The sequence below is a fragment of the Typopeltis vanoorti genome, chromosome 17 (assembly GCF_054136105.1).
Source record: "Typopeltis vanoorti isolate ZY-2024b chromosome 17, IOZ_Tvanoo_1.0, whole genome shotgun sequence".
Taxonomy (NCBI): Eukaryota; Metazoa; Arthropoda; class Arachnida; order Uropygi; family Thelyphonidae; genus Typopeltis; species Typopeltis vanoorti.
Window position 1 is genome coordinate 67,153,791 of NC_143565.1, and position 26,736 is coordinate 67,180,526.

The 26,736-nt window shown below is 33.2% G+C and overlaps 1 protein-coding gene across 1 annotated transcript in view; it reads right to left on the reverse strand.

The window, feature by feature from the left end:
- Positions 1-26,736, reverse strand: part of LOC150097455 (tribbles homolog 2-like) — a 154,886-nt gene that overhangs the window by 103,034 nt on the left and 25,116 nt on the right. Inside the window, exon 3 of the mRNA XM_090407245.1 lies at positions 22,435-22,551. The gene's annotated coding sequence lies outside the window, so the exon portion shown is untranslated. The remainder of the gene's footprint in view (positions 1-22,434; positions 22,552-26,736) is intronic.

Below are 26,736 nucleotides of genomic sequence, written 5' to 3' on the forward strand. Positions count from 1 at the left end.
AACGCCAACAAGAGTGCACCACTATATCTGCTATTAAAACAGATAATGGAAACATCATAGAAAATCATGACGAAATCCTCTTATATACCTTGCAGTACTACAAAAATTTGTACCAAGCCAACCCAACATCTATGGAGGCCACGAATATAATTCTCTCCGATGTGAAAAGACTCTCACCAACAACGAGTAACACAGAACTCCCCATCACGTTACACGATCTGAAAACTGCCTGCACCTCCTTACCTAAAGATAAATCTCCTGGCATAGACGGGCTCACCACTGAATTTTATCAGTCCTTCTGGGAACAGCTTGGACCTATCCTCTACAGAGTTTTTGTCGAAGCGAATACCAATGGCTTTCCACTCAATATGACAACATCAGTTATTAAACTCATTCCAAAGAAAGGAGACGTGACGAAACTAGGAAACTGGAGACCCATCTCTATCACAAACACCTACTGCAAAATTATATCCAAAGCCATTGCCAACAAACTTAAACCCGCTCTGAGCGAAATAATAAATAGGCATCAGAGCTATTCCATCCCTGGAAGATCTATCCACGAAAACTTACACCTCATAAGGGATCTCATAAGCATAGCGAACAACAACAGTGAAACAATGGGTCTTGTAACACTAGACCAAGAAAAAGCTTTCGACCGCGTTGAACACCTTTACCTCTTCAACTGCTTGAAAGCATTTGGCTTTGGCTCAGGCATCATTCACTCTATTAAAATGTTGTATGCCAAGGCACAGTTTTGCATGAAAATAAACAACAGGCTTACCATAACTGCACCATACAGCAGATGTATTAAACAAGGCTGTCCACTCTCCGGTCCTCTTTACACAATTGCCATTGAACCCTTTTTGTGTAGACTCAGCATACTGCTCAGAGCATGCCGCCCTAAACTTCCCTACCAAACCATAACCCTGACAGCATATGCTGATGATGTTACAATCATAGCCCGCAAAGAAGAGGACTTCCATAACATACAAATGGCATACCAACAATATCAGGCAGCCTCAGGAGCCAAACTAAACACACACAAAACCATAGGACTTGGTGTGGCAAATGGAAAAACCGAACCGATTCCCCAATGTCTGGTACCTGGTCCACAGAGGGAAACAAATACCTGGGGATTTACCTAGGAAATACGCCCCCCCTTATGTGGATAAGAACTGGGAAACACTAAACAAGCGTTTCAAGCAAGTTCTAGGAAAGTGGGCAGCAATACGAGCCTCTGCTTCCACAAGAGGGAGAACAATAATCGTTAACCAAATAGCCACCAGTGTCCTTTGGCATACACTAAAGATTCTTACACCACCAGTGCAATTCATCAAACAAATAAAGTCAACCATATATCGATTCATATGGAACAAAACAAACTGGCTTTCCTACTCCAAACTATGTACTTCTCTCAAAGATGGAGGACAAAATTTGGTCTCCATTGACAACAGGATAATAACATTCCGCGCTCGATTTCTCATTAATGCCCTACAACAGGAAATATCACACAAATGCACCACTGAGTATATTTTCACTTCTGACACTAGAGGTCTCTCTCTCTCCACCACCTTAAGAATGACAACAGCTCAAGTACCTGTAAATTTAACAAACTTCTACAAAGATACCCTTCGACGATGGAAGAAGCTAAACCTCCAGCACACAGTGAAGACAGCATCCCTACCTGAAATCCTCATGGAACCCATCTTTCACAACACCATGGTAAGAAGCCCAATCACTCAGAAAGAATTTTTCTTTCCTCCATGGAGCTGGCGAAACGTGAGGATCTTGGGTGACATTCTTTCTCCAAGCCTCACCTGGCGCTTTCCAAATTCGCTCGAAAACCTGGAATATGGGAATGAGTCTGAGCAGATAGTGGCCGTAAAGGCCGCTTTTCAAGCCGCTATGCCTGATAGCATAACAGAAGTGGGGCTTAGCCCTCCAAACTCAGAAGTTTTGGCTCCTATCTTTCTAATAAAAACCAATAACTCATGGGAGAAACTTACACCCAGCAACACCAACAAGATCTACAGCACTCTAACACAACAGTCGAACCAAAGCACTTTGTTGGAAAATCCTGCTTCATCTGATCAAACACTATTTCAATGGGATCTACCATATCGCACAAGAGCCATCAAACCTGACGCAGATATTCAGTGGAGAATGTGGCATAATATATTACCCACTCCTACTATATTACGAAAATTTAACTCAAACGTCTTAGATAACTGCCTCTTCTGCTACCAATTAGGAACGGTCTGGCATATCTACTTGGAATGCCCAGTCAACACTAAATTAATCAGTTTGACTCGGGAAACGGCAGCTCTTACCTGTGGTAGTCTTCATACAGAAGAGGAATATTTCAATCTCATCCATGTGGAGTCAAATAACCATTCATTCTGCAATTACCTTTTCATCACCGCGAAAGCGGTAATATACAACTTCTACCTCAGACATACAAGACCAGACAGCACAGCAACTTCACAGAGAGAGGCAACTGACCAACTCACTGCAGCCTTCCAACAAAAGGTGAGATGTCGGATCCTACACGAGCATCACCACCATAGGCAAAACAACACCTTAGATCTTTTCCACCAAGAATGGAATCCACGGAATCAACTCCTGATTGAGCAGCAGGGCGACTGCATTATAATCCACTTTCCAGCATAGAAGTGACACCTTTAACCCCCCCCCCAAAAGAAAGTGGGAAGAAAGAAGGATTGTTGTGCTTAACAGTGCGAAAATTAATCAGCTGGCACTCTCATGTAAATAGATAATATTGTGCAATAGTAACTTCTATGTTCTTCCACATTTATGTTCTTATACAGTATCATGTTAAAATAACTCTTAATGGCTTTAATTTAATTTTAAAAAAAATGTAATTAGTCTTATAAGTGACTTCGATGTAACATACCTCAACAAGAGTATGAGCATGTAACCTCTCTGCCTGACTGCAGAGAACCAAAAACCGGTTAATCCTGTATATAAGATTGTTATGTTTACAATAAAAAAAAATATATATATATTAAAAATGCCAATACTAGAAAAAAATCGTCATATCTTAAATTGGAATATTTCATCACCCATCCTTTTTTTTCAGGGAAAGTGTGCATAAATATGCATAAATTCTGCGAATCTAACTGTTCTGTAATCGTTACTTAGCAGCACTCGTTATTTCATGCTATCAGTTAGCTTTTTAAGAGTATAAAGTCTTCAGAATGGGTAAATGAATTATCTGCTCGACAAGATTAAGAGATTTAATCATGTTTTGAACAGAAATGAATTTGTTAGATACTGAAATGGACAAAAAAAAAATTATTTTCTTGCAGAAAAAAAAAAACTTCTTCACAAAGATAAAGCATAATTATGGGCAAAATAATCATCAATTACTTTATTTAATTTTTTGAGAAAATTAATATGACAATATTACGCAGTAAATTAGCATTCTTTATACCTCATAATTTTAAACATACAGTTATGATCTAAATGCGAAACTGAAGATGGATTAATTAATTAATTAATTACCCAGCATTTAATTTATATAAACAAATATTTAATTTAATTACCGCATATTTTTATGCACATCTTTATGCCAACGATCATTAACGTTATATTAATATAAAAACAGTAAATTCGGGATTCTGCACATGCTGATGTGAAATACTCATAATATTAAAGAAATCTGAAAGACTCAATATTAACTCAAGAAATAAGTAAGTATAGTTCCATACATTGCGATAAGACAACTAAATCTTCAATAGCTTCATTTAAACGGAAGTAAATAACAATGTAAATCAAATTAGTCCCTTAAAATATCAAACCTTTCCGAGAACAGATGCAATTGACTGACGTATAATACACATTTCGCGACTTAGTTGTCTTATCTGATGATAATAAAAAGGAAAGAAAAAAAACAAAAACAGCAACCCAATTATTGACTCTAACATGCTGCTCAGTAAGTAGTTACTGAGAGAAAATCGGATGGACCACCATCATCATCATCCACCCATGACGAATAGAGTCTACCAAAAATAATATCTTTCCAATAACACATCTATCTGCAGACAAGTTATAAAATTGAAGTCCTATACTTATGTTTATGTAGAAGTTCAGCGCAGCTATGTTACTGATGTTTTCTATTAATTTCTTTCTTTAGATCTCTTTCCCTTTTTGTGAATTTGCAGAAGCCTTTTAATATGCATTCTCTGTTCAAGTCTGTAATAATGTAGTTGTTCTTTGATTTTTGGAATATAGCACTTTAATTATTTTCTGATATTTTCAGTGTTTCACTTCAGTCCATACTGTTTTATTTATTTTTCTTGAACAATTTCAAAACCTGTAATTTTTGTTCTTCCTTTTGTTGACAAGTCAAGTCTTTGCTCTATGAAGAAATGTACGGAGTATCATAAATGTTAAATTCTTTAGAAAATGTATTTGTAAGTTTGTCAATAGTACACTGGATATTTAATAGTTTCTTCATAATTTAATTTGTCTTTTTCTTCTTCTTTGTTATTCATTAATATTATTATTGTATATCAGTTCCATGCACAAGAGGTCAAGAGCTATAACCATGCCACCTAGAGGTAGCTGTGTGATTAACATACCAAATTAATTTCTTTAAACCTTTTTTTTAATTTTATTTTCTTTTACTTCCAAATTAAGTGCTTCTTTGTCCCTTCTAATTTTTATTCCTTTAGTTTTATTAAGTAGACAAAGGATGCGATTTTGGGAAACTGCCCAGCATCAATACTCCCCCCCCCCCCACCTTGTAACACAATTTCAAGGAGTTATGGACTAAACCAAGGCGTATCACCCATATATTTACATTAGTAATTTCTGATTGTTAAAAGTGTACATATCAAAGCTGTAGCGATTGCGAAAATCCAGACACTTATATCAATGTCAACTCTTCTATTCCACGCCCTAGCGAGATCTCTATTAGGCAAAGTAGTATTTTCGAAACAGAATTTCTTATCTCCTTTCTTGTGATAAGTGTTACAAGTAGCCAAAAGTTATTATCATCTTCAAGAAATGCTAACCAAGTAGATTCGATGATGCCATTTAGAATTGTGATTAAAATAATGTTACTATACGATATATTACGCCAACATATATTATGTAATAATAACCTTCCTGATAACTCTGATGTAAACCATTTCCCTAACCTATTGGGAATTACTTTGTGTATAACTGTAACATTGTAAATGTAAATCAATTTATTTCTAAAAAATTATTATTTAATAATTTCTAGATAATTTAAATTATCTGGAAAATGCATTCATTACGTGACTAGTGTGTTGTGTTTTTTATTATTATGACTTATGTATTATTATTTTATTACATGATTTAAAAAAGCATTAGATGTCTGTTTAAGTAGACGTTGCAAATATTGTAAATCGAAAGCAAAGTAAAAGACAAAACAAAGATAAAGGTATTCAGACCATCCCCAGATTACAATGATTCAAGGTACAGTATCATTTATAGATAACGTACCAATCCGCGTGCTGTGTTGCGACTAGTAGGAAAGTTCACTGCAATCACACACACACACGCACGCACACGCGCGCGCACGCACACACGCACGCAGACACACACACACGCACACAAATTTGTTAATGGCGCACTCAGTAATTGTCACTTATGTGAAAGATGATGCGTACCCAACAAGAACGGAAAAGGACATTATCACATAACTTATCAATCAGAGTAAAGAATCTTGGTTCAAAATGTTACAAGAATTATTTATACCAATATAAGAAATAGAATGGCGGCTTGTGATAGTGACCAGTAGCTGTTGTTTGCATTCATATTCTCAGAAAATTTTGAATTCGTTGAACCTTCCCTCTGAAAATGAATCATCCTCCAGATTTTCGAAATACATATTATGTAAAGTGCGAAAATATGCTCCTTGGGGAAAAAATATGGCTTTGCACCCAAAGTACCTTTTCATATTCAAGAAAATGTGGATATAATGCTTTAATAGGAGCAATATCTCTATCTTGAACTCTTGTTGGACTATATTTCATTTACGCCTTTGATTTATATAAATAGTTCTTCCTGATCTTCAACTTTTTTTTATTATTATATGGACACCTCCATAAAGCCTATAGAGTCATCTTCTGAAATCCACTAACATCAATACTGATTACACAATACCCGTGATATTTATCTTTGAACTCATTGCCCAGGGGGCCCATGCTTAATTTTATTGACCGTTTACATTTTTATTCCCGTAGGTGGGCGGATAGGGGCCTACAATACTGTTAAGACGGTACTGAATGTATTATTATTACTAAAGTACAGCAGTATATAATAATAAGCCATATTATCTTTGACCTAGGAAGTTGACAACGTATACGTATCTAATACATAATTATTTTATTCATCATCACGGTATATTACTAAGTATATGTACAATACTAAGTCAAATAATCTGACTTTCTTTGTCCTCAATTTATTTTTTAAAACACGTTATTTCTACACAATCTTACTGATTAATAAACGATTCTTCATGACTTTATCAATAATTAATCTCTTTACAAGTAGTAACACTTAATTTTTTTTTTTTTTGTAGGAAATGTAACCACAAGATTCGTTTATATTTAATAATAACAAAAATTAATTAAATGTGTAAAAACGAATTTTTTTCTTCACTGTATATAAGTTTTTTATTTCAAACTGATAGTTATTGTACGTGAGGAACCTGTGTTGAAAGCTAGACTTGTTACTGCGAAATATAATATCAGATATCCCGAAGAAATCAGAGCCAGTAAAAACCGGTTAGACTAGTTGACTTTTAAAGAAACGCAAAGCTGAATTAGAAATGAATGCAACTTTTTAATCTACATCTTTTCTTTCTGGTTTTATGGTAATCTCATTGAAGTTCATTTAGATCAGAACAAAAAGTAAAATTAGTCAAAATATTTGTGGTTATATTGCAATTCTTGAAAATTCAGATATGAGAATTACATAACTAATTCTAAGATTTTTTAAAAAAATCTTAGAATTAGTTATATAATCCTTATACTGAAATCTCAAAAAAAGAAACATTTCAAAAATAGCAAGAATATATTTATGTAATTATTTTATATATAAATTAATTACGTAAATATATTCTTGCGTTCGTTTGAAGGAAACACATGCAGCCGGTGAAGAGAGAGAATATTGTCAATGATAGTAGAAGTGCGCCTCCTTTGGGTGGAAAAGGGAGAAAGTATTGGCAGTGATTTTGAATAATTTGGTGTGAGGTGCAAGATGTTTGTTATAGGATTAAAAAATGCTAAGAGTAATGACAGGGAAAGTATTATTGAAGTTAGTATTATTGTACTAACTTCAATTAGTACAATATTATTGTGTGTGTGTGTGTGTGTGTGTGTGTGTGTGTGTGTGTGTGTGTGTGTGTGTGTGTGTGTGTGTGTGTGTGCGCGTGCGTGTGTGTGTGTGTGTGTGTGTGTGTGTGTGTGTGTGTGTGTGTGTGTGTGTGTGTGTGTGTGTGTGTGTGTGTGTGTGTGTGTGTGTGTGTGTGTGTGTGTGTGTGTGTGTGTGTGTGTGTGTGTGTGAGACAGCAGTTTAGCACTGGTTGCTTACGGGTTACATATCCCGTTAGAAATCCCGTTATAGAGACCAAACACAGCACGATTCAGTATTTGTTTTAAATGGATCACTTTTATCATAACATTTTCGAAAAGTTAAAATTTTCGGGTGAATTGTTTTTTCGATGATTTGCATCTTCGGTGAATTGTTGTTCGATGAATTGTCTTTCGATTAATCGCCTTTTCGATGAACTCTCCGGATATCGCACAGCACTTATCTTAAGCCATTTCAGGCTTCCATTAAGGAAGATGGTAATTTCACATCAGACGATGAAATTCACTTACTTGATCAATACTTTTATAAACATTCATGCAACATGGGATTCGAACCCAAGACTTGTTGGTTGGGGAGGGGAGATGCCATCTACTAGGAAAACCAAGCTGGCCAAATGCTAATGATTTTATACATTAAGCAAGAAATGTTAAGGAAGGATCAAATGGGATCAATAGAGATCAAGATGCGGTTGCAGAAGAGAAGGCAGTGTTTATGAAAAGCATAGTGCAAACAAGGAGAGCAGCAAGTATACTTAAAGATAGAGAAATTACGATCTGAGAAAACTGAATTTTTAAGTAACTAATAGGAAAAAACAATGACTGCGGAAGAATATGCTGTTCAGCATGCGCACTTACACACACACACACACACTGATAAAATGAACCCAATTCCTTCTGCCAAAAGTAATACAGATAGTTCACTTGCGTTATTACGATATATAATATGCTTCCCAAAATTCATATTCACGTGGGGTAACCTTGGAGCTGAATGGATATATTTCAGGGATTCACAAATGCTATTATTAGCTCTAGCTTATCTGAACAGTTTATTCTGATTTTGAAGAAATAGTTTAAGACGGTTATTACATCACTGTCTAATTTTCACAAGTTAAATTTGAACGACGCTTTGAACAATGCTTTCCGTTTAAAATCATTTTTCATTTTAAAGTGAATATCTTTCTTTAAAATAAAATTCTCGAAAGGACTCAAATTCCAACCATATTCCTTTTTAGATACTTCCGTTTTTTTTCTAGCAACTCCTCCAAGTTGAGCATGCTATTTAAAAGGTCCTTGTCCGTTCAATAACCTCACTTGACGTGAGAAGTTAGATCCTCCTCCCTTATTTTCATAAGGAAATCTAACAGTTTTCTTAAGGACAGTATCACATACTATCTAGGTCAGTGTCCTTAAAGAGGAGACAAGAAACTTCTACACTGTATGTTCTCTCTCTTAAAGCTTCACGGTCTTAATATCACAGTTTCGTTCGTTTAATTAGCCACCGGAAGTCACCAAGGCTTTCCTTCTTCAGTATTGCCAGCCGCCTTTCCTTCAGTGCACATGCTATACAGTAAGACTACGTCATCTGCCCATACATAGGGCTCATGAACAAGTAAAGTGTTCAAGGCTTGCATTTATGCACCTGTTACCTTTTGCTTACAGAAACGTGATTCTAGATTTTTACCTTCGCTTCAAGGATATTTCCTTAACATAAAATATGCGAACTACGCATGTACGCTGAGAGAATAATCTGGTTTCTCTAGTGGAAATTTTTCATTGTTTCCTCAAATGGTAGAAAACAACCAAAAATGCTGTAGGAAAGTTTATTATTATATTTATAGTATATTGCTGACGCTAATAATGAAGTACTTTTATTAATTAATTTTTCTGAATAACAAGATAATGATCGATAATGAAAAATCTTAAGAATGCATGTAAATTTAGAAAAGTTTGAAATGTTAAAATTTAAATTATTCTTGCCAAATCATTTTTTAAGAAGTGGAGTAATTTCCAAAATACTTAACCTCAGCAGTTTTATATTTTTTTAATTCTGAGGGGAAAAAAGGGTGTGAATAAAGTCGTCTTCTTTTTCAAATATTTTGCATCAAACGCTAATCTTGAAAAAGTGCAAATGCATGTGCAATAGTGTCAAAGATCCTTCCGATCACGACCCATTTTAAAATTTTCCTATATGAATCTGCACATTGCAATAGCCATTGCTTAGACTTCTTCCACATCTTCCCAGTCACTTGTCAGTCATTTTTTCGCGACAAGAATGTCTAAGTTTTATATAACTAATTAAGTCGAAAGAAACATAAAAAACACAATAAACTATACATATTTTCAAACGCACACAGACAAACTTGTATCATTCCACTCTCGAAGATTACATCTGGTCCAAACACTCAACATTCAATGTTCCATCCCCCTTTCTGATTTTTCTTGTCCCAATTGAACAAAAAAAAAAAAAAAAGTCTTTGGTCTTGATGGCATTTCTCGTAATTCTGAAAGTCTGTGCTTCATAGTTGGCTCCTACATTATGTTGCCGCTTTTTATACTATCGTATTCCACTGGAATTCATCCTACAGCTTTGAAATTAGTCCATATTCAGTATTCAAAAAAAAAAAAAAAAGAGGAGGAGGTGGATAAATCCTTATCATTGAAGTTCCCATTCAACTTCTTTTATTTCCATTCCTTCTAACGTAATGGAGAAAGGTATTGCCAGTCTACTTCTATTCCTTTAAAGCCTCTCAAATAGTAAACGATCGCCAGCGGATTTTATCACTGTCGGTCAATAGGAAAAAAGATTTCGGAAATCTCAAGTGGTTGTCCTTGATATCATGTAAGGCCTTTCATCGGGTTTGGCACAAATGTGTGGTCTCGACGTGGTCAGAATTGGCATTGTGAAATTCTGGTTACATTGTGGGAGATATGAAAGGTATATTGTGAACGATGTTTCTGGGCCTCCCGCGATGAGTGTTTGGACTCCATGGAGATACCCGTTAATAATGAATATGTTAATATACGTCCAGCAGCTATTATCACTGTTTCTTGTCTTATTTACCTTTGAGGATTTCACTTTTGTTACATTTTGTATATAAGCACACACATAATAATTAAAAAAAAAAAAAAAACAGACTGCCTTCGATTATTTTTTAAATGTCAACTTCGTGTGACTTGTAAGCCTTTTCGCACTTGCCCTATATAGGACTTCGCGATAAAATTCCGCACTTTTAAACACCATTGACGGAAAGAAGTATTTGTATTACGAGTTTAAATATGCAACATTATAATCAAAAGTTAAAATAATTAAAAATATAATTCAATTATGAATATCATAAACTATGAAATAAATCTGTCCCTTCCGCTTTTCTCGTAAAAGGGAGAGAAAGGTGAAGAAGAGACAGAAATCGATGTAACGAAAACATATAAAAAGAAGCAAAATAAAATAAGTTATTCTTTCTTGGCATTCCTAAGCATGGCGATCTGAATCACAACTTCGCATCAGTCTCTTAGCAACAGACAAGAAATAAATTCCAGACATTTTTCAGTATGCGATTCTAGTACGTGAGCCGTCACTTCTAAAAGTGGTTTCTGCTGTTCCCTTCTGGAGTTTTCAGTAACATGTTAGCGACCTACGGCACTGTTTTCCTTGCCAATACCGTATCCTCTGACTCACGTACTGCATGTATTGACGTCAATATTATGACGTCAGTGCGCGACAATGGAAATTTTCCGAATTGGACATGGAAGGCGTGTTTTAAAAGCAAAAAAAAAAAAAAAAAAAAGGAGTGCTTGAGTCAGAATGTAAAAGTTTATTGTGGTGATGCACATAGTCTTGCATAAAATTTGCCAGAATTTCTATTTACATAAAGTACGTTTCAGCCGGCACAGTGTAATGTAAATATTTATGAAGTTGAATTTACATAAATCATAATTTAAGCTCTTGCTTTGTCTTTTAATAATAGATTTTTTTGTTGTTGTTGTTTTTTTGTTCAAGCATGTATCATCTGTATAAACATCCTTATATCGTATTCGGTATTTTCTTATATGATTCAGAGGAAACTTGCAGATTATATGTTTATACCAACATAGTCTGTTCGTATAAACATATATAAACTTTTGGTCTGTTCAACAGACCAAACCATTTGCACAATACACATACATAAAATAAAAAATAAATAAAAGTAAAAAAAAAAAAAACCCTCAAATATCATTGGAATAAAGTGGAATGTTATTAACAAGATTCACTTTACAGCAAATCTTGAGCCAGGTAGCGATCGCGGTCTACTGATGGACCGACAATGCGTAGAGAAATAATATGTACTTTGCTCTTAAATAAAAATAAAAACCTACGAGAAATGACATTAGCGCCGTCTAGTGCCTTCAACGTCACTTTGTTGTTTTCATGCGTGTAATTAACAGCAATTGTGAGTGCATGTCGACGTACAAAGGAAGGAAAACTTAACATAACTTAAAATTACTTTAACACAGCGTGAAAATGATTTTTGGTTCAAAATTCAGCCCACTACGAAAAAAAATAAAATAAACAAATTTGTGGAGTGTATGTATGTATGTGTGTGTGTGTGGGGGGGGGGGGTTCTCAACTTGTTTCCTCCATGTCTTTTACCAATTCCAAAAACATAGAGTAAAAACAAATAGATAAAGAAGAATTTTTCTTCGTTCTGTTTGGAGATCCCCCCCCCCTAAAAATTAACACAAATAAACAAAGTATATAACAAATTGATAAAGAAGAGAAACTACACAAAAAATTAAAATAAATCACAAATTCCGAATAACAAATTTGATATCAGGATCATCCAGAGTCCTGAAACATTTCTACAGCAGAATGTCAAATTCTACCGAAAACAACCGAAGTATTGACAAATAGTTCGATTCTGAACAGGTCCAAAGAGTACTGAATGTAAACAATTAAAAGAGCATGCTATTACGATGTATATTTGATTATATGCAATACATTGCAAAGCTATATTTTTCGTTGTTGAACAAGTCTGAAAATTAATGGATGCTTATTTTTTTTTTATTCTGTCCTGAAAAATCAGTGTTTATTGGCAAATGAACTGATAGATTGCTTTTGATTCGAAAGATTATCAAAAATGATAAAGAAATTACTCCCTAGTTTGAGGGAGTTTAAAATAAAATTTGGTATTTAAATCACTCATAAAATATGTGTGATCGTTTTTTTTCAACTGGACCATTTTAATAGTGAAATAGACGTCATTTGTTCTAATAATTAAGTGTTGCTATATAAGAATATATTGAAAAAATTAAACCGACCAGGTACAAGTGTTGCTTTGTATCATTTCAAAGTGTTTATTAAATTTTGTTCCGACGATTTGAGAAATTTTTCAGACAAAACCAAGAATTTCCATATAATCTGTCCGGCTAGAAGGGGGAAATTACATGCGCGCGCATGGAAGGGAAATATATCCAATAATAATAATAATAATAATAATAATAATAATAATAATAATAATAATAATAAATAACCACAATTGTCTTTCCTTAAACCCTAGACTTCTGCGTATCACGTCAAAAATTCTATTATAAAAACAGGAATAACCAAATTAAGGTCCATACTCTGTTATTGAAGATGTTTTTTACACACCCACAAGTAACATGAATAAATAATAATTTTTTTTTTTTCTGTACATGTTCTTTTGCATGTGGAAAGGGCATTTGATTCCATAGCGCTAGGCAGTCCAGAGAATGACTGCTATAAGTTCGATTCTAGTCGCTAATAGAAGAACTTTCTTCAGCGGGTTCCTGAGTTAGTCAATCTTTGGCACTGGCAAGTAGTTTTTTTGTTTTTTTTTTCTCCCCCAAATTCAAGAAAATTGATCGCAGAGCTTACGCTATTTTAGACACAATAATGTACAGATTTAAGGTTAATGACCAAGAGATGGTGGCAGATGTCTGCTGTTCTCTCTTCTCTATGAAATTCATTGATAACCTCAGGGCGACAATGGATAAGGGAAAAGACTAGTTGCCAACCAATCTTCAAAAAGTATTGGATAAACAGACTCACAATAAAAGAGGGAATAAAAGGCAGAATAAACCTTCAGTGGGTAGTGATAATACTATTCTGACAGAGTGAAAAAAAAATAAATAAAGAACCACTATAAATTTCTTTCATAGTAGCTAGTTTTTTATTTTTTATTATTTTAGCTTGGCGTATCACGGCTTGAAAACTCTGCCATAAAAACATGGATGTCCAAACCATTGTCTGTACAATAGTTCTTGAAGATGTTTACATGGCTTCAAGCGAGATAAATATTTTCTAATTCTGTAAATTTACGGAATAATGGATTCAGTACGTAATGGTGGAGTGGTACTCAATGGATTTTATTTCTCAACTAATCTTGCAAATCAGCAAATATAAATATTTCGGAGAAGGACCTAATCAATAAAAAATTCAGTTTGCTTAAGTCACATGATTCTTTTTTTTTTTTTTTTTTAGAATTTATGAATATGACATTGAAATTTAGAGCTTATAAAATCTGTACTTTTTTTTTTTTAAAGTAGAGTTCCTTCTATATATTTTTAAAAGCATATTCATGTAACGTACTCATGGTGATACTTATCACGTGTATGATCGTATATATGACCTTCAGCATTGATTATTGCATTTCAAAAAGCAATGCTGAAGGTTATCAAACTAAAATCCAGGATATTTATAAACAAGAGGAATAAGGGCGTAAATGTCACTGTAAGGGGATTTCTCCTCTGTTAGTTAAAAATAAAAAATAAAATAAAATAATAATAATAATAATAATAATAATAATAATAATAATAATAATAATAATAATAATAATAATAATAATAATAATCTTAGTTCGACAAGTTTTTGGGAGGCAGAATGACAAACTAGAATAAACTATCAGGGCTATTTTTTATTCCATTTTAAATCGACTGATTATTTTATTTGATAAAATAATGCAGAAAATGATCAAGTGAAAATCTTGTGTATCTTTTTATGTTTGCTTTGTTTTCATAATACAAATGGTACCAGGGTATATCATTGTCACTGCATGACTCCGATAAAACCAAGCAGCAGACATTTTATGAAAACTGTTATTTTGGAAATTTATTGTCAGTTTCGTGTATACAAAAAGTCGTATCACTACCTCAGTATTGATGCTGAAGGCTATCCGTCGTTGGCACGAAATCGTGGCATATTACCAACAGGTCTTAGTTGTTTTCACTTTTGGTTCAGTTTTCATATTTGCAACGAAAAAACATTAATAAACATATAAAAACTTTCGGTTTCGATGGAGATTTTCAAGACTGCCAATTGACAAGATGCGAAAGAAACAGTGTTCAGCAGCAAAGCATCCACACTGTCCATAGGGCACATATCAGTGGACGTTGCGATGAGTTGACAAGATACGAATCTGAATGGCAATAACATAAGCGCCTTATTCAGTTTGGCACGTAAGCTGCTCTGACGTAAGAAGACAGCTGGTTAAATTTAAACAGAATTGCGTCATTTAACATGGTATGTAGTGTCTTTAATCAGAGAAGAAGGTCACCCTTTGTACCATTTTTGCAAGCTTTGGTTAAACAATAGACTGATGAAAAAGCTCCTATAGGCTTAATAAAAGGCGATTCTTTTTTATTTGTTTGTTTCTTTCCAGTGCTAACTTCTGATGGATTCATTTTGTCTCCTTCCCCAATTCACTATTGATTAAATTTAGAAATTAATTATTTATATACTTCAAACTTAGGGCGACCATTTTAGCATTATGGATAACTTTTCTTTTTTTTTTTTCTTTCTTTAAATACGTTCGCATTATACTTACAAAGAGAAGAGAGAAAACTGAATATAGATATATAGCTTAATTTCAATGTAAATGAAGTGAATCTTTTAACCTTTAACTTCTGATATTTATTTTCATCGGATGACTCACTTGTTAATACGATATTCATTTATGGTTTGTTGATATGATTTGATTTGTGTCGATTTTTATTACTGCATTATGTGGCAGGGAAAACTGGAGTTAAATTTCAGATGCATTGGTTCAAAACTTAAATCTTTAATGAAAGATTAAAAAGCTATTCTCTCTTTATTTATCGACTTATTTATTAAAGTTAATTTATCTCTTTTCTGCTAATAGCCATTAGGGCTTCTGAAACAAAGGTTTCAGAAAATTGAACTTATGACTTATTTTGGACTACATCTATTTATTTATTTCAATAAAAATTTGCTACCCATTCGATTTCTGAAATATCTGGTCTCGAGGTTATCAAACTGGTTCATGGAAACTTAACAACAACAACAAAAAAAAAAACTAGATGAAAAAAAAAAAAAAAAAACAGAAAGACGAAAGCGAGACAACAAGAACCGGGAAAAAAAAAAAAGAAAAGAAAAGAAAAAAAGAAAGAAAATTCCACATTTCCAACACCAACCAAAAACGAATGATTATTGGTAGTGTTTCATTTGCGTTAAATTATCTTTACGAATGAAAGCTTTGCTACCATTTCTAACAACCTGAAAGTAAGAAGACTTCAGGAATTTTCATATTTAGTGCGTTTTGTAAAAACGAATGATTAGCTTCATTCCTATTTTCTTCTCTAGGTTATAATTTTAAAGGTTATGTGTTTAAACGAAATTCCCAATTAGAACCTCTATAAAACCGATTTTTTTAATATTTCCATTAATTACTAATTAAAAATTAGTCAAAATAAAATGTTTATCTTCATCATAATCAGGAACAGTTTCTGAATTCATTTAATCCTTAGAACTATGGTTGAAAATACAGGTAACCCTCGTATAACATGGTACTTATACAACGCGGTTTCGATATAACGCTGTCTAAAATTGTAGTAACCCTTGTTGAACGCGGTACTTATACAACACGGTTCCGATAAAAACACGGTCTACAAATTGTAGTAACCCTTTATCTTTTCATATGTTTTTCACTGCGCGACTTAAAAATCAAATTTTATCATCGATAAATTTGAGTCTGCCTGTATCCCGCATGTAATTATAAGTAGCGAATTCATATTGGGGGAAATACCCTTTAGGACGCATGTACCTCAATTGTTTACCGTATAAAACGTTTATTGTTGAAAATTGTCCTCGTTTCTGCCAGCAAAGTGCATTAAAAATCATAAGTGTGTCCTCAAGCTGAGCACTTTATTTTCTGGTGAGTTACATACAATATGTAATGCTTGCTTTTTTGTGTAAAAAATTATTTTTATAGTAATGGCCGCAAACAACGAAAGGGAAAAACCAACATTGAAAAAAAAATTAATTTCTCTCGAAGAAAAATATTCAAAATCTTGGATCGGTTGAAAAATGTTGAAAAACCAGGAGTTATTGCAGGGACTTTGAATTTAAATGAATCAACAATTCGAACAATCAAACAAAATGAACATAAAATCCGAGAAACTGTTTATTGCTGGATCAACGATAAATGCAAAGCGCGTTGCTCGTGTACGCGATATTCTAATGAAAAATGGAGAAATCTCTAATGATTTCGATAGAAGATTGCAATTCAAAAGAAAATTCCTACGGATGGAAATCTTATTAAACAAAAAACGCTCAAAGTTTATAAACATTTATAGTGCAGACCAGGTGTTCAATGCGAATGAATCCGGGTTATATCGGAAAAAAGTGCAAAAACGCACCTATATTTCGAAAAATCAAAGATCAGCTCCTGGATTCATTTCCAAAGATAGAATTACTCTACTGTTTTGTAGTAACGCATCAGGTGATTACATGACAAAAAAAAGTATTTATTAACCAATCCTCAAATCCTTGTGCTATGAAAGATTAAAATATGCGCTATTTTATTTTGCCTAAAACATTTATGCATTATGTACAATGAAGTTTAAGTACAATTTGTAATTTTTATACTTTTATACTATGTATTTGTTTCATAGTTTATATGTTTTCTTAACTTGCATGAATTACCTGAATTAAATAAAAAGATTTTTTTCGTTGGATATGTCATTGTTGTTTATATAATTAAAAAAAAAACGATTTCGGAACATAACTCTACTTTTTCTATGTGATCTGAGACTCACATAACGCGATTTATATAACGCGGCATTTCTGCGGAACCTAACATCCGCGTTATACGAGGGTTACCTGTAATATCTTTCTTTCTTTCTTTTCTCATGAAGTTTTACCTCTTCGAAAAATCCATACATCCCAAAGGGCATCAATTGCTTAGGCTGTAATTTTAAATAAAACAACAACTGACTAAATAATGCATTTTTTTTAATAGTTAGATCTAAACAAGTAAAACACATTCAGTCGATCATGACGCATTCTAAAATATTCAGTAGTTAACAAGAGAGAGAGAGAGAGAGAGAGAGAGAGAGAGAGAGAGAAAGAAAGAGAGAGAGAGAGAGATAAGTGATCAACAGTGGTTTATCACTTATCTGCCGTAATAAGTGATAAACCACGATGGTTAATGTCCCAGCTGGTCCCATTCACAGAAGACTTTAATCCTATAATATATTAATACTAACAGGATCTCTCTCTCTTGCTAACTACTGAATATTTTAGAATGCGTCATGATCGACTGAATGTGTTTCACTTTTTTAGATCTAACTATTAAAAAAATGCATTATTTAGTCAGTTGTTGTTTTATTTAAAATTACAGCCTAAGAATTGATGCCCTTAGGGATGTATGGATTTTTCGAAGAGGTCAAACTTCATGAGAAAAAAAAAAAAGAAAGAAAGAAAGATATTATTTTCAACCATAGTTCTAAGGATTAAGTAAATTCAGAAACTGTTCCTGATATATATATATATATATATATATATATATATATATATATCAGTGGTGGCTCGTACATAAGCACTGCGACACTGCAATACCCCCAAGGAAAAACTGAAAAAATTAAATTTGGTTTGTGTTTATAAATAATAACACTGCTTACAACATTATATAAATGCAATACAAAATGTTAAAGGTTACAGCTTATGTTTTGACATTGATTGAATAGTTAATAATTGGAATGGTTCGATTAACGCTTTAGATTACGAAATAAATGCACTACGATCTAACGCGTGTCGGAATTATCACGTTCGGCGAATTGAAGCTAGACTCGCTGATATTCGTTTGCCCTTGTGATTGCACGTTACAATTAATTCCGACACTGCTCGTTTGGGAAGTGTCGCTTACAGATAAATCGTATGCGTGTGCGCGTTATTTCTGTGATATACGAAACTTTTGTTATTGGTGCGTGTTCGTGTTGAGGTTAAACTATTTTTTATAAATCTTATTTCATTTTGTTAAAATAACATATAATTATTTCTTTATTATAGATACAAGTCTGAAGTATGACGAATGTCACTGTTGAAAATATGAAAATAATTATATTTTCTCAATTATCGTTACACGAAACAAATACACTGCGATCTAACGCAGTGTCAGAATTATCGCGTTCGGCTAAACAGCTACACTCACCGATATTCGTTTGCACGTTATCGGTGATTCCGACACTGCTCGTTTGGGTAGTGTCGCTTACAGATAAATTGTATGCATGCGCGCGTTATTTCTGTGAGATACGAAACGTTTATTATTGGTCTTTGTTCGTGGTGAGAGTGAAATATTTTTAATAAAGCAATTTTTTAATATGTAAATTTATTTATTAATAAATTGGTTACTGATTAGGAAAAAAAGATTTTTTTTCCCTAATCAGTAACCAATTTATATAGGTTCGATTCCCGTCGACGACGTGAGAAGCTTAAGGATCTTTCTCAGCCATAGCCAAGTTAGCCGGTCTTGAGCATTGACAGCAGGGTTTTTTTTTCACCAGTTTATCTGGGGTTTTTCATCCCGCTAGCAGGCTACAGTCATAGGGTATAGTACGGCAAGGAAGGCAAACAGGAAACCACCTTGATATATATATATATATATATATATATATATATATATATATATATATATATATTATTATTATTATTATTATTATTATTATTATTATTATTCGAAGAAGTCAAACTTCATGAGAAAAGAAAGAAAGAAAGATATTTTCTTTCATATTGTGTCATAGTGTCAACCTACGTTTCCTCTCATTTTTAATTAATTTATTTATTCTTTTATTTTATTTTATTTGTTTATTTTATTTATTTATGTTTATACTTTATTATTATTTTTTTAATCTACACGGAGTGCTGATTTATCTAAGCGATATACTTAAGCAAGTCTCTCTCTCTCTCTCTCTCTCTCTCTCTCTCTCTTGCACGCACTATTTCCTTTCAACAGAAATTTCAACAATGGAATAGTGTTTAATTAAAACATTCATCCTTTATTAATTTTGCACATCCATAGGTTTACGAGATGCTTGTAGATGCTTACAGCTCCTCCCCTATGATATGACCTAAACAAACAGCTTCCTGAGATTAGTTACCGAAATGATCAAGCCAAACGTTATTTATTTATTTTTTTTGTTCCCCTATGAGAATCTCGACGAGTTTTACGAAAATAAATAATTTTCCACTTGAAGTTGCACCAGAATTCTTCAATACACGTGGTGTTCAATTTTTAAGGAAGCGAAGTAGACTTGTTTCCGATGTAATCTGGACCTATCGAACCATAGCATTGACAGTCCTCTAACTGGCCTAACAGCTACACTTCATTAGATAAACACATTCCTTTTCTTTCTTTATTTTTTTATCCTTAATGTTATCATACTACTTGACTTTTTTTTTTTTGCTAGACATTTGAAATGTTAAAAAAAGTAAAAAAATAAATAAAGGCGAAGAAAACGAACAGTAACAGTTCACATGAAGCCCGGACCCACTAGACATGCACATTAAGATTTCATGTGGGAAAGACAGTGGTGATTGTATTCATTCAACTTCAACCCAAACTATTCTCTATGTCGAAAAAGTGCTCATTTTTTTGCGATCCGCAAAAAAAAAGAAGAAAAAAAAAGATGTCAAAAACTATCCAAAAATAAACAGAACAATATTTGTTGTGTGATATATTTGAGCCCACCTACAGTGTAGGTAGCGCTTCACGACAGCTTCATCATGGTGGAATGGTTTTTATTCTCTGAAACTCGGATTTTTCTTCACGCAAAACAGGCAAACTGGCCAGAAGAATATACGCAATTGACAATCATAATACCCTACGCATATAGAATTTAGCCTCGGAGCATTAATTAATCAGATTACTTGACCTTGATGACAGGCTGTTGAGCATACACACAATGCGAATTGGAAAAACAGGGAAACATTGTAGAAAATGGGTACACAAAATGTGCTGCTCTTTCTCTTGGTAGTAACTCGATTCCTAAATGCCACTAAGGATAGAATTGCTAAAGGGCTGAATCTGGTCTTGGTTGGTCACTTGCATATCGGCAGTATATATTAAAAAGAAAATATGAATAAAATGAGATTTTTTTTTTTTTTTTAGTTTCTTTGAAAGGTTGCCAACCAGATATTGACAACGCTTTTCTTTGAAGATTTTTTGAGAGCTTTCAACTAGACAATTCCTAAAAAAATGTTTCTTACGGTTAGATTTTTGTTTTTTAAATAAATGTAGAAGATTCCGCCTGACTGTTTCGAAAATTTTGCTGTTCAACTTTCTCTCCCCCCCCTCTTTTTTTTTTTTTTTTTTTGATATCTTCACATATGAATTCCAAATAATCCCTCTCTGACAGTGCTTAAAAGAGCACACTTTCTCTTGTCTTCAGATGACACATTAACACATTAACATCTGGGTTCGGTCAGTTATAATTAAAAGTGACATTCATAAAATGCAGTTGATGCAACATTGACTGCATTCTGTGTTTTGTTTGTGGTTGGCTACTGTACATTCCAATTACGATAATAGACAAGTTATCGACATTAGCTATTAAAGAACCACATGCATGGAGTTTAATATAAAGGCCCAAGTGTATGTACTGAGAAAGCTACAGGTTGCTGGCCCCTGGTCTATTATGAACGCTTGAGCAAATGCCTTGTAAAAAAAAAAAAAAAAAATACTCGACCTATAAATAAACTGAAGTCCAAATACTTTTAGGCATCAGCAGTTGACGCAGTTATACCCATTTTCAAATTCTAATTTTAATTATAAACACTAAAAGTATAATAATACATATAAAAATATGTGGAAATTTAAATTAGAATTACTATTTTAAAAAGAAAATATGAATAAAATGAGATTTTTTTTTTTTTTTTAGTTTCTTTGAAAGGTTGCCAACCAGATATTGACAACGCTTTTCTTTGAAGATTTTTTGAGAGCTTTCAACTAGACAATTCCTAAAAAAATGTTTCTTACGGTTAGATTTTTGTTTTTTAAATAAATGTAGAAGATTCCGCCTGACTGTTTCGAAAATTTTGCTGTTCAACTTTCTCTCCCCCCCCTCTTTTTTTTTTTTTTTTTTTGATATCTTCACATATGAATTCCAAATAATCCCTCTCTGACAGTGCTTAAAAGAGCACACTTTCTCTTGTCTTCAGATGACACATTAACACATTAACATCTGGGTTCGGTCAGTTATAATTAAAAGTGACATTCATAAAATGCAGTTGATGCAACATTGACTGCATTCTGTGTTTTGTTTGTGGTTGGCTACTGTACATTCCAATTACGATAATAGACAAGTTATCGACATTAGCTATTAAAGAACCACATGCATGGAGTTTAATATAAAGGCCCAAGTGTATGTACTGAGAAAGCTACAGGTTGCTGACCCCTGGTCTATTATGAACGCTTGAGCAAATGCCTTGTAAAAAAAAAAAAAAAAATACTCGACCTATAAATAAACTGAAGTCCAAATACTTTTAGGCATCAGCAGTTGACGCAGTTATACCCATTTTCAAATTCTAATTTTAATTATAAACACTAAAAGTATAATAATACATATAAAAATATGTGGAAATTTAAATTAGAATTACTATTTTAATTCTGTCTCAGACTTCGGAAACTTCACTGCGCGTCCTGGTTTAGTTCCTCCTCCCTACTCGCAAAACCTTAATTCTAGGTTAGATATGCTATAACATTCTTGTATATCGAATCCATTAAGTCCAGCAAACATTTCATTTCATTTATTACAAAGTGCAAAATATGTTACTTACCAAATGATTTTAATTGATATGCATCCAGTCACAAAGCGAGAATTGAATTCGCAGCCATTTGGGATTTCTTTTTTTTTTTCTTCGTTCAGTGTATTTTCAGAGCAAACTTATTGTCAGCTGAAATCAGTATTTAAAAACAAACTTCAGCTTTTTTTTATTTTATTTTAAAATCATTTAATAAAAAAAAAAAAAAAAAAAAATATATATATATATATATATATATATATATATATATATAATAACTTTGCTAATGCCCTAGAGCCGTCTCTGATCATAATACTTAAATGTTAAACAATTAACACAGAATACTTATTAATTTAAAAACTTTAAATCACTCTCATTTCTACACATAATGGAAATAGATATTATTAAAAGTAAACTAAACTGCAACAGTTTTCGTATAATTTCATATACTGGAAGTGTAAATGCAAAAATAATTAACAGTCCAAACTTCGTTTAAAAATATTATTTTCTGCAGATGGTTATTTTCTAATAAATTGAATTTTGCAGATGTTTATAGGATGCGACAAATTTGCAGCATATTTCCACCTTTGTAATCTTCTTTCCATAAAATTTCCAGATTTTTTTTTTCATGAAACTGAAGCCAGCGGTCAGAGTGAAATGTGAAACTGTTTTCCTGTTCTGAGAGAGAGAGAGAGAGAGAGAGAGAGAGAGGCTGCCGATCGTTACGGTTGTTATGGAAACGGTTATTTTGAAAATCGGTCATATTTCACGTCTGTCACACAGGTAGCGTTGTACAGATTATAAGAACAGAAATTTAAAAATATATATTTAAATATTTGTGGAAATAAGTTTATTAATAACGAACAACAACAGTAATGGAACAATACCTCTGTTATAACTCCACACTCATATTATTTGCAGGATGTCCAAGTTTTGTCCCATACGTGCCATGCTGTGTTACAAATTTTTGGGATCTCTCATGTGTGGGATTCATGTATAAAAAATAGCATTGATTCATCTCTTAATGCTAAAAATAGCATTAAGCGCCTCCGTAGTGCAATTGAAAGACTGGCGATATATTGCGTTCTGCGATTGGAAAAGAACCGAATTCGATTGTCGCCGTGACGAGTTAATTGAAGGTGAGTTAACCGATCTCATATAAGTGTAGCAGGTTTTTCTTTTTCGGAAACTCTGGTTTTTCATCCCTCATACATACCTGTATGTATGCGGGATGAAAAGTTTTTTCTTTCCTTCCATATTCTGATTTTTCTTTCCATACTACACTTATCAATCTTTCTCTTCGGTAGCATCTCTCTCTCTCTCTCTCTCTCTCACACACACACACACACACACTTTTTCACTTGTTCCTATTTCCTTTCATCTTCATTCACTCTTTCAAATCCTTTTCATTTTTATAATTTGTGGAATACATTTCAGTAGCATTGTAGTAAATTCTTATTCCACACTAAAGCTTTATTGATTCTTTTTCCCATGAACTCTCATCCTATAAGATTTCTTTGAGGAATCTCTTATCTCTTTCCTCTGTATTAATCTTTCTGTACTGGACCTTGCACATAGCTTTAGACTAAGGTATCTTGTTTCCTCTTTACTATGTAAGGCAGTTCACTGTTAAAAAAAACCGACTTTCTGATGTCGCTCTTCTGAATAACTTGCTGAAAACTGATACACGTTGACTTAACTGCGCTTTAATTTAACACTTAGTAATGTGCATATGATTAGGTTAGTGTTTCTAGAATACTCTTTACAATGGATACTCGACATTAGTCTTAGATAGAATATATATAATATAAGTTACGTGAAATTAATATATATTGTGTAAATTAGCTCAAGCTATGTTAATTGCGATCTTATTGTGCGTTATATTTAAAACGGAGTAGTAAATTCTTCTCATACTTATACAAGTTTTAGTTTCTTATGCATAGCATACTTAGCACAATGAATCACTAAGTTAAGTATTTAATATACAGTACTTAGTAAATGAAGAAAATTTTATAGTGCATACTTAATCATCGAAAGTGTGAACTACGCTTTCCATAATTAACGTATTACACACGGTAAGACTGATATTTTATTGAAAAATATTCGCAAAGGATCAAATCGGATTAAATTCTCCGTATACTTATTAATGACCTCTGCAACAGTAACATCGGCACATACATGTCCATTAAACAAAATTGTTTGGTGTATTATCACATGAGGCAATTTTCAGGCACTCAGTTTTTCTTTGTGATCTCTCCTGTATAGTACAACATAATAGAAGTTAATTTATCTATCACATAGTCAAGTAGCAATTAAGATGAGTTAACCTATCCCATCATAATCACATAATAAAATAATGGGATTAATGGTTTACATAATCAAATAACAATTATCATGAATTTATTTCTAATTTCAATATATAGCTAAACCGTTCATTATCTGTATATCACACTCCTTCCTTCCTTCTTTCCTACAGCAGTGAGCAGATATCGATTAATCTCCTCATTCACTAAAATCACCTCCATTCAAATTCTAAGCTTATGTCAACTTATTTTTGTCTGAAATTTTCTTGAATGTAATTTACTCATTACTAACTCAACAATCTTAAATGTTGAACCTACAACCTCCATTCCTTATTCAAAACCTCACCTCACCTCCATTCGTTTCCATTCTACTCCACCAACGTTCTCCCATCGACAACTCCCCAGCCATCTCAGGCAACTGATTAGTTACTTTGCCTAAATCGTACACAATATCTCCAGCCATTTTGGACCATCCTCTCAGCCACTCCTCAACTCTCCTTCCACTTATGATAAACCTGTTTATGATTAATAAATTTCTTTTATGAATATTTCATAATAAATATAGCAAGTTACTTTATCATATTTTTATATTTTGATGGCAAAATATATGCTATACAAAAGTGCTATACAAAAGTGCGCCGTTATTGTATTGTACTGTATTGTTTGTTTTACTCTTTTCTGAAAAACGTACCATAGCACTAATGTGGGATCGCTTTACAATCGTTCGCGCGTGTGTGTGTGTGTGTGTGTGTGTGTGTGTGTGTGTGTGATTTACATACAAAAATAACAATAAAATAATAATGTATATAAAACTTCTGAGGTTCCTTTGAATTAATCACAAATGAAATGACTAGAAACAGGTGCAATACTAATCAACTTTATTCGTAATGTCTTAGATTACTACGATATTTTCACTGCGCTACAATGAAATAAGCTATTGGGACAGCACTATATTCAGAGGAACGTTAATTGCATACACCTTAATAGTATGCTCCTTATTTGGTCCTGATCACACTTTCTACGTTTCTAGATATACTTTCCAGAAGTTTCTGATAATAAGAGTGACTTATTTTAGCATATTCATTCTTCAATATGACCAGTCCATGAAAATTTTGGAAATATTGGCCCACATTCGACGGTTCCATTTCAATCCAGATGTGTTATACGGATTGAAATCGTGACTGTGTGCAAGCCATTCATAGACTCTTTAAATCCCTCATGAATTCTTTCCAAACCGGACTGTCGATATTTTCATACCCTACAAGATAGGATGTGATTCTGGGTACATCCTTAACGCAGTGATGAGACTCTTCTGGGATTCAAAGAACCTTTGTAAGGACTTGCTACCCGAAAGCGAATTGGGTCGCTCTTAAAAGGCAGTAATTGGCTTTCATTTAACAAAACACGAAAATTATCAGAGATAATACACTGGCCTTATAGCCTTAGTTGTTTAATCCAATGTTTGGATCTTTCTGTGCATTTCTTGGTTGAGTGAGCTCCTCACATATGCATTGGCTAATTTTGAGTAATGCACTCTTTTACAAAGGTTACGAACAAATTGATCGAGTTCAATTGTTTGAAAGCAACTAAGATAATAAGGCCAATGTATAATGTATGTCAACTATTGGTCTCTTGCCAGTTTGTCTATTTTATGAGATAAACGAACAATACACTATACATGTACGAGTATAATTGCATCGTAGGATAAAACCTTTCTTTTCGAAAAAATAAATTCTTCTCCAAACGTCTTTGTCAACACACAGCGATCGACTCCACCACCACCATCATCATCATCATCAAATTCTGACATGTACCCTCAAGGGGTGTATAAAATATGATAGTACTATATGAAAAATTTACATCATTACTAACTTCTTATCTACAATTTCCCTCCTAATCAGTCTATTACTTAGTTAAGATAAAAAGCCAAATGGTCTACCTACTCACTGATGAGACCTCAAAAAAGGTTGAAACCGGTCTGGGTAGTAACCTCTCCTCATAATGTAATGACAGTATTACATCTCCTAGGAGCTGT